The sequence below is a fragment of the Microcebus murinus genome, chromosome 25 (assembly GCF_040939455.1).
Source record: "Microcebus murinus isolate Inina chromosome 25, M.murinus_Inina_mat1.0, whole genome shotgun sequence".
In the NCBI taxonomy this organism is placed as follows: Eukaryota; Metazoa; Chordata; class Mammalia; order Primates; family Cheirogaleidae; genus Microcebus; species Microcebus murinus.
The window spans coordinates 23,920,620-23,938,693 of record NC_134128.1 but is presented as its reverse complement, the minus strand read 5'-3'; the positions used below and the strand labels follow the sequence as shown (position 1 = coordinate 23,938,693).

The 18,074-nt window shown below is 46.6% G+C and overlaps 2 long non-coding RNA genes across 2 annotated transcripts; one reads left to right on the top strand and one right to left on the bottom strand.

The window, feature by feature from the left end:
• Positions 1 to 5,190: 5,190 nt before the first annotated feature.
• Positions 5,191 to 7,316, bottom strand: LOC105860416 (uncharacterized). The gene is made up of 3 exons (XR_012914881.1): positions 7,230 to 7,316; positions 6,763 to 6,956; positions 5,191 to 5,696 (listed from the first exon to the last, which is right to left on the bottom strand). It is a non-coding gene; the product is annotated as an uncharacterized LOC105860416 (long non-coding RNA).
• LOC105860415 (uncharacterized) lies at positions 7,228 to 11,079 on the top strand. The gene is made up of 3 exons (XR_012914880.1): positions 7,228 to 7,294; positions 9,983 to 10,097; positions 10,591 to 11,079. It is a non-coding gene; the product is annotated as an uncharacterized LOC105860415 (long non-coding RNA).
• Positions 11,080 to 18,074: the final 6,995 nt, after the last annotated feature.

Genomic DNA, 18,074 nt, shown 5'->3' with positions numbered 1-18,074 from the left:
ACTTTTTAATTGGGTTATTTGTTTTTCTTCTATTGCATTGTAGGAATTCTTTATAAACTTTGGTTATTAAATTCCGTATCAGATATATGGTTGGCAATTATTTTTTTCCAGCCTATAGGTTGCCTTTTCATTTTGTTGATGGTTTCATTTGCTGTGCAGACACTTTTTAGTTTAATGTATTAATAGTCCCAGGTGTTTATTTTTGCTTCTGTAGTCTAAACTTTTATGGGATATTCAAAAACCACTGCCAAGGCCAATGCCAAGGAGATTTTTTTCCTGTGTTCTCTTCTAGAAGTGTTATGATGTCAGGTCTTATATTTAGGCATTTTATCTGAGTTGATTTTGTGCATGGTGTAACATAATGATATAATTTCATTCTTTGGCAATTGGGGACCCAGTTTTTCCAGCACTATGTATTGAAGAGACTGTCCTTTCCCCCTTTGTCCTCTTAGTGCCATTGTAGAAAATTAGTTAACCATATTCATATGGATTTATTTGTGGGCTTTCTTCTCTGCACTATTGGTCTATGTTTCTGCCTTTATGCCAGGACCATAGTGTTTCAATTACAATATAGCTTTATGATATAACTTTAAACCACAAAGTGTGATGCCTCCAACTTTGTTTTTCACTGATATTTTGTTAAGGAGATATATTGTTTTGTTTTCTTTGACAAGTTTTAAACACCAAAAGTAAATTAAATTGCAAAAACGCATTTTCAAGAATTTGAGAAAAACCTCTTTTTTATTTTCATAAATGGTAGTGTTTGGAAAAGGACCAATTCAATGCCTCACTTCAAATCTCAGGAAATATGCAGGATGCCTTGTGGGCTATGCAAACCACGTGAGGTAGAAGGCGAGCCTGTCTTCTAAGAAGTTTTGGTTGGTTCCCAGATGTGTACACTCAGTCCTAACGATGTTGGCTGTCCCTTTGGAATATTGTCATTTCCTTTGACTTCCACACATTTGGTTTCATTTTCAACAAGAGAAGATCCTGGAAATCCCAGCATTGTGTGGATTCCTTTCTCAGTAACCTATCCGGGCTTTTCAGACATCCCTCCGCCTCATTTTAAACAGGAAGTTTCAGCAGGCAGTTGTACAAATGGCACTGTATTATGTGGGATGTCACCTATTGTTACTGGAACAAAGATATCCTGAAATAAGGACAAAGGCTTCAAATCCGCCAGGGTCCCGGAACCTTCAGTGGCCTCTCATTGTATCTGGGAAGTGATTGAGTGAATTGGGTCACTCCAAGAATACACCTAAGCTTCAGAAACTCTGCTATTATCAGGATGTGAGCGGGCTATGCACAGCACATGCAAATGGCATTTGTATGTGGTAACTCTGCTCCCCTGTCCTGCATAAATGCAACACAGGGACTTTCTAAATAGATGTTGCCACCTCCATCTGTATACCTAAGTGGGAAAATGATCCATAACTCAGTTCTCCACTGCTAAAAGTATTAGAATAAAAGGAAAATGTTTATAAATCTAAAGTGCTATTAAGTTTTCTCTTTTGAAAGGCTTCCCATAAATCATATACTTCTCACACTTCTTTAAGACCTGCATCTGCAAGAGTCTATACACCGTACACGACGTTAAAAAGAAGTAGCGTGTTATAATAGGCGGACTGGCATAATCAGAAGACAGCAAGCTGGTCGAGCGCTTCAATTTACCTACAAGCAAACCCCACTGGTTGCTGTGATCTCTGAGTGCTGGAATTCCAGAACTCGGAACACACGGCGATCAACCTTGTTTATAGAACAAACCTTACACTCACCGAGACAGGATGGCATTTAGCAGTGTTCTACTTTATCTTAATCGCGAGGTCCCTAAAACATTTCAAAAACGTTACTAATATTTGAGACTAACATTTCAAAAATGCCATTTGAGGTCACAATGAATGTGATCCTCGTAAGCTGTCTTCTTCCTTTCTCCCTGGGTTGTCCAGTCCACCGGATTCATCAGCAATCTGACACACACACACACACACACACACACACACACACACACACACACACACACGTCTCTCTCCCCAAATCCATCCTCGTAAGCTGTCTTCTTCCTTTCTCCCTGGGTTGTCCAGTCCACCGGATTCATCAGCAATCTGACACACACACACACACGTCTCTCTCCCCAAATCCATCTTTCCCCGGTAGCATTTGAGTCATATCTGTAGTAACCTGTACCAAATTATTTCCTAGGGGTGATTGGATTGCACCTTGATGGACAAAAAATGAATCAAGTGAATTCATCCAGGAAATCTGCCTCTAATCCCCTTATATTTTATTTTTAAATAGCACTGCCAAATATTTATTCCTTTCTTTCTTTCCCTCTTCTCTAGGTAAGATCTTCCTTCCTGCCACTAACATAAGACAGATGCTCCGGTCTGGCCCATCACGTCCCTGTTTCATGGGCTATCTTAGGAGAGGTCTTCCAGCTTCATTTATAAACCCCTCCCCACCCAAAGGATGTTTCCCAGAAGACTCCAAATTGGTACTCTCTTCTGCTGTTTCTCTAGACAAGGATCTGCTGTGGATAGGTTGGAAATTTTCCTTTCTCCGAGCAACCCCCACTCGTCTCTGTGTGTGGATGGTGAGCCCTTGAACCAGGTACCTAACGTTCTGGGAGTCGTGGATCAACACCACTCGAGACCGGAAGCCAATATGTTGGTATCATCTCATAAAAGCAGAGCTCTCGCCTGCTGTTTTTGTTTAAAAAGAAGATTACCCAGAGTATCAGTCCGATTAAAAAAAAAAATTAATGTTATACAAATGCCCATTGACTTCTTGCCAAAGCAATGTGTTTCTGGTATTTCAATCAAACTGCTTAATGATTTAATTAGAAGACCCCTATGAGAACTCAAAGGCATTTCAAAAAATAGGGTATTCATTTTCTTTATGATGGAATTAAGGAGTGATCAATGGATAAGAGGCAGTTTGTGTGATTGCTATTGACCCTTTATGAAAACAGCCAGTGGTTCTCCTTTTTCCTTGGTAATTCCCACTTGTGAAGAGCACACCTGTCTTTTCTCCCAAGCTCCTTCGAATTGCAGATTATACCAGCAAGAGACAGTTATTACCGCTGTTGTTCTTTGCAGTTGACACAGAACTAGTAGCCACCTAACAGTTCTGTGCATTTCTCATGGATTCTTTAATTTTAACCCAAGCACCCAGCAGGTGGGCAGGACCCCTGCTGTTAAGAGGGAAAGGCAGTGGGCATAACCTCACTTTGTATTTTTGGTGATGAGACAGGGCCACTTACCTTCCTTTTAACAGAGAAAGAGATCTCCAGATTTAAAATCTCTAAAGCACCGTTGTTGCAAACTTCAGTAGATGGCGTGAAAAATATGAATATGTTGCCATCATCGTCTCAGGCATTATATTGTCTTTTTCAATGAAGTAACAGGTTGCTGAAACAGCTAACCTCCCAACCATCTCTCCACTGCAGGATCCTAAATTATTCCCACGTGTGAGCCTTCCTTTTGAGAAAGGACTCAGTGTGACATGTGATGTTCTTGGCATTGGAACCAGAAGGAAATTCTGATTTTTCCAGTGCTGGGAGCACAAATAAGGTGCCCAGTGGGCAAGTATTTCTCAACGTGATTAATTCCTCATCAAGCCCCTGAAAGCACGTCAACAAGCCCTTCTTCTCTAGGTAAGCATCTCCCTGTCTTTGCTTTTAAAAATTCTCGTGGGTGAAAACAAAAGTCACCTGGAAAAGCTATACAGTTGGCCGACCCAGCGGCGTGCTCAGCTCGTGTTTCTCTGCATGCGTTTGTAAAGTTGGAGGTGATCATAAAAATGATTATAAGCTTTCGTGCATTGAGAACACAAACCAAGAAACCACCGGGTGATTAAGTGGCAGCAACCCAAGGAAGTGATTCTGGTGCCCCTGTGATTCCTGGAAGCAGCGGGACTGACTCAGTTGTACCCCCCGCTAAGAGCCTGTCGTGGTCTTGCCACGGCCTCAGCCTGGGGGGGAATCAAGGCCACATACCTCCAGTGTGGACCGTCTGCAAAGGAAGTCTCTCTTTCATATGGCACTGGAAATTTCACAAGTTAGTGGAAATAATGATGCCAATCTAGAAAGTGTAGGAAAGGTGTTAAAAAAAAAAGCTGGTTTAAACTTTCAGAAACTTGCATGCAGAGGATATGCAAGATCAAAGTAAACTCTCTGCATTTATACATTTGCCTAGTGATCAAAATCCAAAATAGGCCACAACGTAGTTATTTTAAAATAACTTATAGTTTTTTTTTTTAAATGTAGGTATGTACAAAGAAAAAGAAAAGTGGTTTTAGATTGCACCAAGATAATTTCTGCTGACATTTTTTTCGTAATTAAAAATAAGTGACCTTTACCTAGAACATTTAAACAGAATAGACAGCTAGAAGATACACTCTTTTCCCTATTAAATGAACTGTTTAAATTTTCTTGATTATCTTTCTGGAAAAATAAACGCATATGTCATTGTGCATGTGCACACTTGCTCACACACACACACACAATATAGTATTTGGTTTAGTAACAACTGATTGTAACAGCCCAATTTCCTACAGCTCCCTCAGCCACCCACATCAGAGCTGGGGAAGGTGCCCTTCGGTCTGGGTTCCCATCCCGCATTCATTTGCAATTTAACAGAGGAAGTTTTGTCTTGCTTTAGCCCTGATTTCTTTGTGCTTTTTATTTTTTTATTTTTTTGAGACAGAGTCTCACTTTTTTGCCCAGGCTAGAGTGAGTGCCATGGTGTCAGCCTAGCTCACAGCAACCTCAAACTCCTGGGCTCAAGCGATCCTTCTGCCTCAGCCTCCCGAGTAGCTGGGACTACAGGCATGCACCACCATGCCTGGCTAATTTTTTTCTATATATATTAGTTGGCCAATTAATTTCTTTCTATTTAGAGACAGGGTCTCGCTCTTGCTCAGGTTGGTTTCGAACTCCTGAGCTCAAACGATCCGCCTGCCTCAGCCTCCCAGAGAGCTAGGATTACAGGCGTGAGCCACTGCGCCTGGCCTCTTTGTGCTTTTTAAATGAGTTTATAATGCAGAAAAATAAAAGAAACATGTAGACAAAAATATATAAAGCTCCTATCAATGCTTAGGACTAAAGCAGTTATTATGTAAGAAAATTCTAAGACTACCGAGGTACACAACAGCAAAAGAAAAGATGACTAAATACATATTTATATCTTTTAATACTTATCCCCATGATAGACTGTCAACTTGACTGTGAGTAGATTCCATATGTACCTTATGTATCACTATACATATTGAAAAGATATATCACAATGACATCTACAATATATGAATGCAATTTACCCATCCACTGACTTTGCTGTCAGTCTACGCGGAGCTCTGGATGACACGCAGATACACCATGGCAATTATGAAGGATGTTTCTCTAAACACAGGGAAGAATAACTGCAGGAACGTAGCAAACACGCATCGTAAATATGGCAAATGTCTTATGAACCGTCAAAATAAAGGATTTTCTTATAGCCTGTAGGTTCCCAAGTAAATATAGACACCTTTCTTCTTTCTTTACAGGGACTGCCTGGTAGTGTGTCACCTTGCTGGGCAGGAGGGAGCTGAGATGGGCAGAGTAGAAGGTATATTTCTTAAATCATGTACGTGCATATATATGTCTTTAAGGGGACTTGCCTCTCCTGAGGGTTCCGAATACTCGTAACAACTGTGCCCTGCTAGAGTAAGAAAACAAGACCGATTCGATTTGATCTATGCAGAAAGCACTATATAAACTACGACTTACAATTGATTAATTCAGGTTTAAATTGTCTTACAAACATACTTCCTGGTGGGGCTACAAAGACAAATCTGCTGTGTCCGGGAGAGAACGAGCTTCCCCCACTCGTCACTTCGTACTTTCTCGCTAACTTAACCTTGAACACAACTGTGCACGAAACGCCACACCGGGCGCTACAAGGAATGGAACGAGTGAGACCTGCGTACCTTGGTCAGGTGCAGGAGGGAGCAGTGGCAGAAGGGAAGTCTTAGGGCGGTAGGGGTGGAGAGCGCCTCTGGGAGATGGGATGTTATCTCCCAGATGCCTGGAGCCTGGCCACATGCTGGGAGGCCTGCAGCAACGAGGGTGCCTGAGAACACCAATGGCAACACAAGTGCTAGAGTCAGTGTGCTAGCGAAATGCCGTGGTGGCCAAAGGAAGATCCCCATTCCAAGGGAGGAAAGAATCTCTTGAAGCCATGGCATCTGGCACGAGCCCTGAAGGTTCAGTAGCATCTCAGTGTTTATACCAGGGAGGGAATGGCATCAGTGCCCAAAGGGAACAGCCTGAACAAAATGAGGCATGAACTACGAGGCTGACTCGGTGCTGAGGAGTGGCCTGGTGGGAGGAGAGGCAGGGATGTGCTGTGGTCTGAATGTTTGTCCTCTCCAAAGTCCTGCTGAAACTGGTCCTTGACACGGCAGTCCTGAGGGGTGGGCCTTTAAGAGGTGACAGGCTCCTGAGAAGTCTGCCCAGGTAATGAATAGGTGACCATGGGAGGGAAAATGGTGGCTTTATAAGGAAAGGAGGAGAGACCTGAGTAGCAGGCTTAGCCCCATGTGATGATGCCCTGCATCACCTCAGGGCCCTGGGACCCTGCAGAGGGTCCCCACCAGCACGAAGACCCTCACAGACGGGGCCCCTGTACCTTGCACCTCCCAGCCTCCACAACTGTAAGAAACAAATTCCATTTCTTATAAATCACCCAGTTTCAGGTATTCTGTTATAAGCAACAGAAAACATACTAAGACAGAGGGATCGGGTTCAGCCCTGGAGACTCTTAAATGACATGCCGGTTCCTCTCTCTCTGTCCTGAGGGACCAGGCCGGGTTCTGGGGACGTCTGCCATCAGGATGGGCAATGTGGAAAGTGGACGTATTCAGACGCCACTGCTTCCGGGCACTGTGACCCTGGCCCAGGTGAGTCCCGGTTTCCTCACCTGTAAAAGTAGGGATAATGATAATGTTAGGTCTGGTGGAGGGGAAATAGGTGGCAAGGAAGTCGCTAAGCGTGGAGAGCGGAAACGAATTGCAGCTAGGAACCAAATTACGGCTAGGAACTGTTCCCTGGTGGGAACATAAATAGTAAAAAGTTCCCCGTAACCTTTAACCTTTACCGTCTAATTAGCATAACATGGTGGAACCTTCATGAAGGATTCTGGGAAAGACGCATGCGCAGGAAGGGAAACCGGTCATGTGATCCGTTATATCACCTGTCAATCACTGCAACGATGGGAAACGGCTACCAATCCTGCCAGGGAAGAGGCGGGACAAGCCGGTGAGTGTATAAAAGGCAGCTGTGCTCAGACTCCAGCGTCTTTCTCCGCTCGTGGGGACTGACCTGTCCGCTTCTCTCTGGAACGTGTTTTCACTTTGCGCAGCTTCCGTGTGCACTTTCATTCTTTCTTGTATGTGACGAACTGCTCGTATGAAGTTGCTCTGTGCCTGTGATCGCCGTCGTGGGGTCCACGGTGCCAGTGCTCACCGTGGCACTGGGGACCCGGGGGCCGGGGGACACCCGCACAGACGAACCTAACGACACAACGCCCGCCTTGTGGGGTTGTTTTCCAATCTACGCGTCATCTGCATACAGCAGGCGCTCAGTAAATGTGCGTCACCCCCCTGCCCCACCACGGCCTTCCTTTCCACGGGGAGTCTCGGGCCTGTGTCTGCGTCTCCGCGTGGCCGTTCGCCGGCTGCTGTTGGGTGGGCTGCTTTCTGGTTTGAAAAGCCGAGACTGGCCGAAGAGGCGAGGTTTTACGTGAGAATTCGACTTGGGGAAGCAGCAGGCAGGGACGGTCTGGGGTGAGAGAAACGGCGGGAACCCGGCCCTGGGCCCAAGGATGCCAATGGTGGTGGTGTGCTCCAGGGATGGGCAGAGGGGAGAGGGCACGGGGAGGTCAGGACCCGGCAGGGCTCAGGCTACGCTTGGGTGTTTACTGCCTCCTTTATTTTGAGAGTGTTAGGAAGAGGCTGCAGGGCAGGAAGCAGGCAGACGTCCCAGGGTACTGCAGGGAACGGCTGGTCAGGCAGTGAGACACAAGGGAGGGGCTGGGAGCAGCCGGTGCAGCCCAGGCAGGACTCAGGTCAGAGTCACCGGACTGGCTGAAAGAGCCGCTGCGTTGAGAGGGAAAGAGCAGACCCCCAATAATGTCCTTTAGGCCCAGGCATGGCCCAGGCCTGTCCAGAAGTAGGTATGAACAGCCTCCTAGTATGGTTGGGGTTCTCGGGGCTTGGATGGTTGAGCAACTGATGAAGAGTCACAAATATTGCAAGTACAGCAGCAGAAAACGAGCCCCAGGTCCCTCTGATTCTGAAACCTAGGCGCTTTCCGCAGTACCACTTCTCCTCTGCGTCCTCATTTCAGTTCCAGGAATCAGCACTGCAGCAGTCCACTTTCTCTTTCATTTCCCCAGATGTGCACGGGGCACCGGGGAAACGCCAAAGAGCAGGGTGGCAAAGTCCCTCTGGGACACGGACCCCGGGCCAGCCCAAGTCTCTGTCACACTGAGTGGTTCCTATACTCCAGACTCCAATACCAAAAAATGCACACAGTCGGCCAACGGCAAAGTGGCCAGTCACCGCAGGCTCCACACCTCTGGGGAGGAAAGTGTCGAGTTGGGGTGCAACACGCCATTTTCACAGACGTCCTTCCCCACCCCTGTTAGGGCCGTCTTCATTAAAAAGGTCCCAGATCTTATCTGGCTGGGAGATTTTGTTGGGCGTTACTTTCTCTGGGTTGGATTTAAGATGTTGTGCGTGTTTTCCCCAGTTGTGAGTTGTACACTAAGAGGTGGAATTCGATTACTAGCTGTGAGTGCACCCCAACGCTCACTTCCCCTAAGTGTCCATCAGGAAGCATTGAACTGCCTATTAGCCCCCCAAAACCTGAGGTCTGTAGGCAGCTACTTCTCCAGTTGTTACTGGCTCCTGCAGGTTTGGGTTGTTCAGCTGAAGAGCATCCTGTTCTAGAAGTGTCTCCAAACAGCCTCATACAGAGAGAACAAGCACATGGCATTTAAAACAGCTAATCCATTTATGCTGATTGATGCAATTTTTTCTTTTTTTTTTTAGCCTTCAAACATTTCTCCCTGGTAGGTTAAAAACAACAACAACAACAACAACAACAAAAACAAACCGAGGAAGAACATGTGCCCGATAAATATGTACAAGTATTATGTATCCATAATAATTAAAAATTTTTTAAAAGCAAAAGGCGAATCTATGAAAGCTTCTTCAAGAAAACAAAGAAACCAGAACACCCCTTTCTGTTCACAGACAGGAACACGGATGGATATTATAGCAACAATCTGCACTGACTGTTCATTCATTCAGCAGGTTTTGGTTTTTCTTATTTTGAAACAGTCTCACTCATCTCTCTCTATCACCCAGGCTAGAGTGCAGTGGTGTGGCCATTAGCTCACCTCAAACTCCTGTTCTCACTCGATCCTCCTGCCTCAGCCTCCTGAGTAGCTGGGACTACAGAGCCTCACCATCATGCCCGGCTGATTTTCCTATTTTTAGTAGAGACGGGGGTCTCACTTTTGCTCAGGCTGGTCTTGAACTCCTGAGCTCAAGTGATCCTCCCACCTTGGCCTCCCAGAGTGTTAGCATTACAGGTGTGAGCCATAGTGCCCGGCAAGCAGATGTTCATCGCAGCTCTGGTAAACATCAGGCATCATGCAAGGAATTGAGAATCCAGAAATAAAATGTACCCCAGGCCCTCGAGGAATTTATGGAACTAGTCAGATTATGCTAACTGTGCACCTTGAAAGAATATAGCTGGAAATAATCGCAAATTCTGAGAAAATACTTAGGATCTCCGGATCCAGTTTCTGTGAGGCCTTTTAATTGTGGAGTTGATTTGTCTCCTGCCTTTGGGGTCGGGATAAGGCTCCCTAGGTCTCTAACTTCTTCACATGTCAAGAATAATCTCAATGGGAACATCCCGTGTGTTTATTCACAGGGCCCAACGTGGAAGATGAGCTCTCTCCAGGTGCAAAAACTTATCTACAAGTCGAGTGACAAGTTGGAATCCTAAATACAAACGGCGTTGCTATGGGAACAATCTTGATATCGGGGTAAACAAATGATCTCATACACTTCCTCTAAAGTTGCAAACACAGGGAGAAAGCAACATGGCTTGTTCCAGGGTCTAATAGCTTTGAGGTGCGTCCCAGGAGTCCTTTTAGCTGGAGTTACCGCCTGGGACCGACTAAACCACGCTGCTCTTAAGGGCCCGATAATGGCCAAACTGTGCCATTCAGATGAAATCCCCAGGTGGAAAATTCTTCCGCCATCCAGTCCTAGAGTTCTGTCCCTCCTCTGCCCGCAGTTTGGCCAAAGACACTTTCTGATTAGAAGACAAGATCATTGTTGCCAGGAACAGCCATAGGGATTTAGCTGCATATGATGTGAGCAACAACGGCTGCTAAAAATCCCTTCCTCTGTCGAGAGCCCTTGCTACAGAACGCTGTCCCCGCGGGCTTGCTGGCCGCACATGCTTCAACTTTCTTTCCTTTCTGACTTATTTTTACTTTCTGTTTGAATTGGCTTGGCTTTATTTTGCCCCAGTCTCTTTAGTCATCCCCCGATAGAGTGGCAAGAGCGAAAGTCCAGATCTGCCCACGCTTCACAAAACTCAACGCGGAGTCCTGTCAAGAGTCACTTGACGTCAAGACTGACTTTTAAATTCGCCAGGAAGGTGTTCTCTGGGGAGCGGTGGGTCCGCACCATCTCTCTTTCCCTCTTTAGAGACCTGCTGCCGGCTGCTGGAGTTCTTCAGACCCACAAATCGCAGTTCCAAACTTAATTCAACACTTAGAGGAGGGGGAAGGAGCTTCAAACATTGACATTTGGTATTTTTTTTCTAAATCAACATGTTTCAATTTATCACTCATGTTTTCTTTCCTTCTTCTCCCGATATTTTACCTTTTTTTTTTTTATAGCCCACTGTTCTTCAAAAACATATTTTGAAATCATTTGGTTCTTTCTTGTCTGAATAGCACATATTTGGTTACCTTGTGTGCTTGGATGAAGTGTTACTCAGGTCTCAATAAAATTTTATTTGAAAGCCTGCTTTTTGCTTGTTTTCACTTTTAATTTGGAGTCCGTGGGAATCTCTAAATTTGCCTCCAGAACCCACATAATCATCTAATAATACCTTTCCCAACTCCTATTTTCTGACACAAAGAGACTTTTGAAACACTTCCGTCTTCCCTTTCTATTTAATGCACTGCACTGCACTTTTTTTCCACCCCCGCCCTTTTTTTTTTACAGTCCGTCATGGAGTATTTGTTTACCAAATGTTACTTTTCTTGGACCGCATCTATTTTTGAAGAGTGCGAAAGCAAACACCGTTTGAAGCTGTCAGGCTTCATTTTATTTATGCATGAATAACACAAATAACTTGAAAATGACCTAGCCTGTTTTTCCCAGATTTAGATAGAAAAACTGCTTCCGGGCAATGTTTATGCCAAATCGCTCATGCCAAGTTTCCAGTTTCGGTGCCAACTGCTTTTTTACAGCCAAGTCGTAAACCTTCGGTAAACATGGCTCGTAAGGAAAAGTGCCACAGGACCTAGAGGTCGGGTGTGAATTTATTCTAAGAGCAAAATCCGAACGGGAGCAGGAGGGGAAATAGGCTAGCTATGAAGTGTTCCCGCCATAGTGCGGAAAATACACAGATGATGATATTTGATCACTAAAATCCCAATAGAACCATTTAGGCATTTTATGCATTTCCTCTGCCACGGCTGGTGAGTACCGTGTTTCCCCGAAAATAAGACCTACTCATGAAATAAGCCCTAGAAGGATTTCTAAGCATGTGCGCAATAGAAGCCCCACCCCGAAAATAAGCCCTAGTGACGGGCGTGGCTGCGCAGCGCATCTGCACGACCCGTGCATGTCGTCGCGGAGCCGGAAAGGAGACGAGCAGCCCTTCTCATCTGCCCCGTGAGAGCTCTATGGCTCGACACGAGAGATCGGGGCCGATGGTTCTAAAGGAAATAGAGTTGCAAGAAGTCCAGGATGGAATTCGGGGTTTGGAGAGTGATGATGATGTTCCAGAAGAAGACAACTTAACTCTACTTGAATCAATGTAGATGATTGTACTGCACCTAAAAAAAATAACACATCCCATGCAAATAAGCCCTAGGGTGTCTTCTTGAGGAAAAGTAAATAGAAGACCCTGTCTTATTTTCAGGGAAACACGGTAGCTCACACTTGATTTGCAGTGCTGGCCTTGAGGCCACGCAGCAGCTCTTCCGGGACTTCGCCTCCACGTGGGGGTGGGCTGGGGCGGCGTCTCCGGACGTGGCAGTGTGTGTTCACCTGCCCTGATGGAGTCACACGGGAAAGCATCGAACGTCTCCTTTCCGAATCAGGTCAAACACGCCCACCCACATCAACACGCTCCCTGCCGAGGCGCTTCCTCCAGCATGTTCTTTGTAAGACCTGAAGGATGCCGCACCCGCCCTCGCTCACAAACCTCATAGCTCCCCATCTCCTGGGAGGGAACCCCACCCTGCTCGCCGGACCCCTGGGAGCCAGCAGGTGCGGCAGCTTCTGTCTGTGAACTCACCCCCTCCCACCGGGCCCCAGTCGGGTTCTCCTTCCCAAGAGACACCAACACACTCTCTGTTCCTGGAGCACCCCGGGCCGTTCTGCCTTGGGACTTCAGGGGGGGCTCTCCCTGCTGGGAAAACCCGTTCTTATGTCTGTCTTGGCTCCGTCTCTCTGCTCGTGTTTCCGCTCAGCCACTGGCGCAGGCTCTTGGAGGCTACCCCCAAGGACTCCGGCGAAAACAGCTCCCTCCCGCCCCGGCCAGCATCTCTGCCCGTCTCCGTGTTGGGTGTTTTCTTCATGATGTGTCTGAGACGGCTCCCTTGCTTATTAATTTATTTACTTGTTGGTTGGATGTCAAGATGAAGTGGCCAGAGAAGCCCCTTGAAAGACACGCTACGAGTGCGCACAGGTGATGCTGCGGCTCATTTGTTTAACCACTTCGGTGCGGCGCTCACCGGCCGCGACACCTCGCCCACAGCCCTCACTCACAGTCCACGCGACAGTCTGCTGTGCATGGACGACGGGTCCGTTCTGCTCTTGTGTGATGAGGAAAGCTTGAAAGCACCGAGAGCTTGTTTTACTTTACAGGCAGCTTTACTTGTCATGTAAATATCAGAGCAGGTAACACGTACATATATGTCTTCATTACGTTATGTTTAAATGTTCACAATTTTATTCTGATAAATGAAAAATGAGAAGAGTCACACCACGGCTGTCGGCTACAGTCGCTGTGCATGTTCACCTGTGGCTGTCGACTGCAGTCGACGCTGGTCCCGGAGTGGTTGGCCAGGACAACGTCCCTGTTTCTCGGCTGCTTGTGGCAGCACGACTCTGCCCCCACGGGTCCCCGGCTGCAGGGACGTCGGGGAGCCGGCTTGCACATCCGGGGACATAGACATCAAAGCAGCCGCACTCTGGGCACCTCTGAGGCAAACAGAGGCTCCTCCTCATGCCCTTTGCCGGGAGCCTCGGAGTCTGGTCTCCGGAGCCGATGGAAAAGCAGGTGTCTGAGCACAGGAGCCGGAAAGCCGTCTGACAACAGTAGAGGAAGCTCATCTCTAATAAGACAGGTTGTTACCGTTCATCCGGAGAGATCTCATACATCAAATCTCACACATCAAATCAATACATACATACATCTCATACATACATCATACATCTCATACATACATCATACATCTCATACATACATCATACATCTCATACATACATCATACATCTCATACATACATCATACATCTCATACATACATCAATACATACATGCATCTCATACATACATCTCATACATCAAGTACAAGTTCAATAAGGGAGGCAAGTTGATCAACTGATGCTGATCTGGCTCCTCATATTGACTTTGAAGGGAGTTTAAGGCAATAAGGAGGCCAAGCCCCGACTGGAAAGCTTTCTGTGCTGGAGAGAGAAGTAACACCCCGTCTACCAGGAGGTTTCGAGTAATAAACACGTCCCCGAAACAAGGGTGAGCGAGTGCCCGTGGATTTTAAATGCCGAATGAAGAAAAAGAACATAAAAGAGAAAATTATGAACTCGAGGCCTGATCTGCGAAACGTTGTGCCCCATCAAACACGCCCGCGGCTGGCCCCTGTCGAGCACATTGCACGGTCTCCTCCCACCCTTGGTTTCAGGGGCCGCCACCAGCCTGCTCCCCCTCCGGGCTTTGCTCGAGGCCCAGAGCACCCCACGGCCGATGCTGTTCCGCGGCACGAGCTTGGGTCCGGCCCCACCGCCGGAACACGGCTGCATGTGGCAGCGTCCCAGGCCCAGCCAGAGCTGACGCACTTGGCAACGCGCTTGAGCCTGTCACCCGTTCCTCGAGCAAAACCGAGCACCTGCGAGGTTGTCTGGAGGTGCTCAAGTTCCCTGCTCAAGTGCCAGGGATTTGGCGGGTGCGAGGGGAGCCGCGTGCAGGACCCCCCCACTCCCCCCATGGAGCTTACCATCCAGGGCAGGGCGACAGCCACCAGCGGTGCGCTTCACCTGGGGAACCACCTACGGATGTCTGTACGGGCATAACGGACTTCAAAAATAGCGCGTTCCACCAGTCACACCCGACGCACACGGGCGTGGCGGTGGAGGACTCCCGCACAGAGCCGTTTTGCCTTCCTCGTGGAGTGCAGACTGGAGAAAGGAGGAAGCAGGAGGGAAGAGCTCCCTTTTGTCACAGGGGAGGAAGCAGGGTCTTCGTGGTGCGTGTCCTGGCTGGCTGGGAGCCCTCCAGGGGCATCCTTGCCCTGCCCCTCCCTAGCTCTGTGACTTGGGGGGAGGTTCCTAAGCTCTGCCTTCATCTTCCTCACCTGGAATACGGGGGGGGGGGGCGGGGGGACACTAAGGATGCTGCCTCCTCCTGTGGGTTTGCCATGAAGGGTCAGCACGTGTAAGGAGTAAGATGCTCGGAGAGCAGCAAGTGCCGGTGTCACCCAGGCTCCAGTTCTTGTCGTCACCGGGGAGATGGACGGATGCTACCTCCAGCATCCTGTGTTTACTGAGCACACACGGTATAATCCAAGCCCAAACTATCATCCAGTAGGAATAGAACTTGGAATACAAATACAAAGGAAAAGTTGCCCTAAAGAATGCATGAAACTACCTTTTTAATGAGAAGAACACGTTAAAAACGACCTGGAATGCTGAAAGGCTCTTTTGCCACTAAGGAATAGGGCGACAAATTTAACATGTATTTCTGATCACTGTTGAAAACTTGGTTTATAATTTTTTTTTTTCTTCATCTAGAGGTGGTTACTTTTGTCACTGCTGTTGCTGCTGCCTGGAGTATAAAATTAAACCCCTTTTTGCAGAAAAAGCCTCCAGCTGCTTTTTCCCCCCTCAGATAATATGGGGTGATTTTTAAAAGAGCTCAGACACATAAAATGTGATCTCTTTTTAAAGCGTTAGAAGGGGGTCTTCCCAAATAATGAAAAACGTAAAATAAAAGGACCTTTTTTTTTTTTTTTTTTTTTTTTTAACATTGTAAGCAAACTGCACAGAGATGAACTCTGCCAGGCTGGTGGGATTTCTTTCTGATTAGATGACTGAGGCCTATTTTTGGATTCCCCCATTTCCCTGGATTTATTTTTACTTCTTCAAAAAGAAAAAAAGGGTGAGCTTGCCTGCCGGCGCGCACGGCATTCCGGCTGTAACAGAGGAGTCTGGAATCTAGGCCAGGGAGAAAGCAAATCTTTCATCCCTCTGCGGCTCCCCAGCTCTGCACCTCCTCCTGAAACCAGAGCTCCAGGGACGGGGCCCAGGCCGGGCAGGTGCTGAGCGCCCAGGGGTCTGGGGGGGATGTCTCATTAGGGTGCTGTCTTCTGAACGTGGCCTTCCTTCTACATGGTTCTGCACCTGCCTCTCTGCCCTGGATTTTTAACTCTCACCGGAAGGGTCCCTTGAAGCTCCAACAAACCTCAGAGGGGCTGGTAATTGGGTCTGGAACAGGATCAAGAAATCCGGGTAGCGAGAAGACATGGAAGAGGCCAACAGGGAGAGGCCAAAGAAAGGTTCACACTATGCCTTTCAGAGACTTTGAAAGTAACTCCGTGCCCTTCCCTGTTGAGAAGATAGGAACGGCGTGGGGAGTATGAACTTTTACAAATGGAAGGGATGCAATCACAGGCTGGCTGTTAAATCCAGGTGTGGAGCGCCCCGATACCTGGCCGTTATTTTTTAAATAGCATTATTTTTCAAGCATTATTTTTAAAACAGCAATGACGGGGTAATTCATTAATATTGACAGTGGTAACGAGAAGAGCCAACACAGCTATAGAGTAACAGAGTTTAAAGTTTACCAAGTTCTTGCTGTGGACTTAAGCACTTGTAATGTATTAAATAATTTAATTCTCAGAACAACCTGTGAGTTAAGTATTTTTTTTTAAGTCCGTATCTTGCAGAAAATTAAACTGAGACATAGAGTTTAAACAACTTGACTAAGTTTATGAGACTAGCAGGGCCAGCACGGCTGTGCGGGGTGCTGGCTGGGAGCTCAGCCGTGGCTGAAGGCTGAGTGCTGTGGTTCCTTCCTCTTGGGTGTCTCTGTTTGCGTTACCTGGACTTCCTCCTAAGAGAGGAGAAAGAATAAGGTGACAATTCCTCCCCATCCGGACCCAGAACCTGGCATTATCCCGTCTGCTATATTCCCTTGGTCAGGCAGTCCCCTTGCTCAGATTCCAGGGCAGGGGACATACACCCTCGATTCTTGATGGGAGAACTGTTAGGAATTTTAAGAACCAATACCATACAAAAATTTTCAAAAACTTTAAAAAAAAGTCATGTTCATTAAATTTGAGAGCATCATTTGACCAGGAATAGGGAAACGTCTAAACACATTAGTAAAAGTTACTTTAAAATCATATTATTCCTTTCAAAGGAAAGAACATACATCAAAAAGTTGAAAACTAAATCATCTATCTCACGTGTTAATCCCCTTGTTCTGTGACAGTGAGTGGTCCACTTTATACACATACACATTTGAAATACTGCACCCAAGCAAGGGGCCAACTCCATGAATTTGTTTTCCAAATTAAAAAAAATAATAAAATTAGAGTAGATCCTACAAGATGACCTTAGACAGCTTTAGACAGCTGGAACATAATGTTTGCAGATTCTTCTAATGGTTTCTTATTCCATAGTTGAACACATTGAGCTGAAGGTGCAACAGCTTAAAGTACAGAACCCATAATTTATACGTGGCTGTAGCTTTGTATAATATTCTGTAAAAATAAATGTGTCCTTCAGGTTCAAACACCCAAAGAAATGGCTTTTAAGGGGGTCTCACATAAGGAGACTGCACCGAGCTGAGTTCTAATTTAACATTTAATTTGCAACTGCGCTGGAAACCATTTATTCCCAGGCAATGCCGTTCTCCTACAAAGTCTTTATTTCTTTGACGTACAGCTCCATAGAGATGCCAGCGCGATACTCCACCTTGCTATCCTGTAGGTCCTTGAGTAATTTCAGAAGTGTGTTTTATTCCCGATTTTATAAACGCACAAGTGGGGACAAGGAAACCTGCAGCCAGTGGCCCAAGGACGCCTGGAGAATCCGCAGGGACACCGCAGGTGGGTGAGGGGACCTCTTCTCTCTCTATGGGGACCCTCTTCTCGTCACCAGGCACAGCAGTCTAACTTAGACTTTGCTTTTAGCAAGCGGCAGTTAATCGTTACCTGAATCACTGCACACTGCATAGTAGTCCCACAATGTGCAAACTTAATTTTCTCAGAGACTCAGTGTCAGATGTTTCTCCAAAGTTAAGGCTGATCCAGACAATCAGTCCCACTTGCTTGATTTTTTTTTGTCGTCCAGACCAAGGTGGCCTCATCTTGCCTTAGACGACGTGACTGACAGGTCCTTCGCAACGGTCTAATGACGTCCCGTTTATGAAATAAGTCCTACGGCATTACCCATCCTCAAGAACTGAGAATAACTTCTACACCGACTTTTGCAATTTATGTTTATAATCAGAAAATCGTTAGTTTCCTG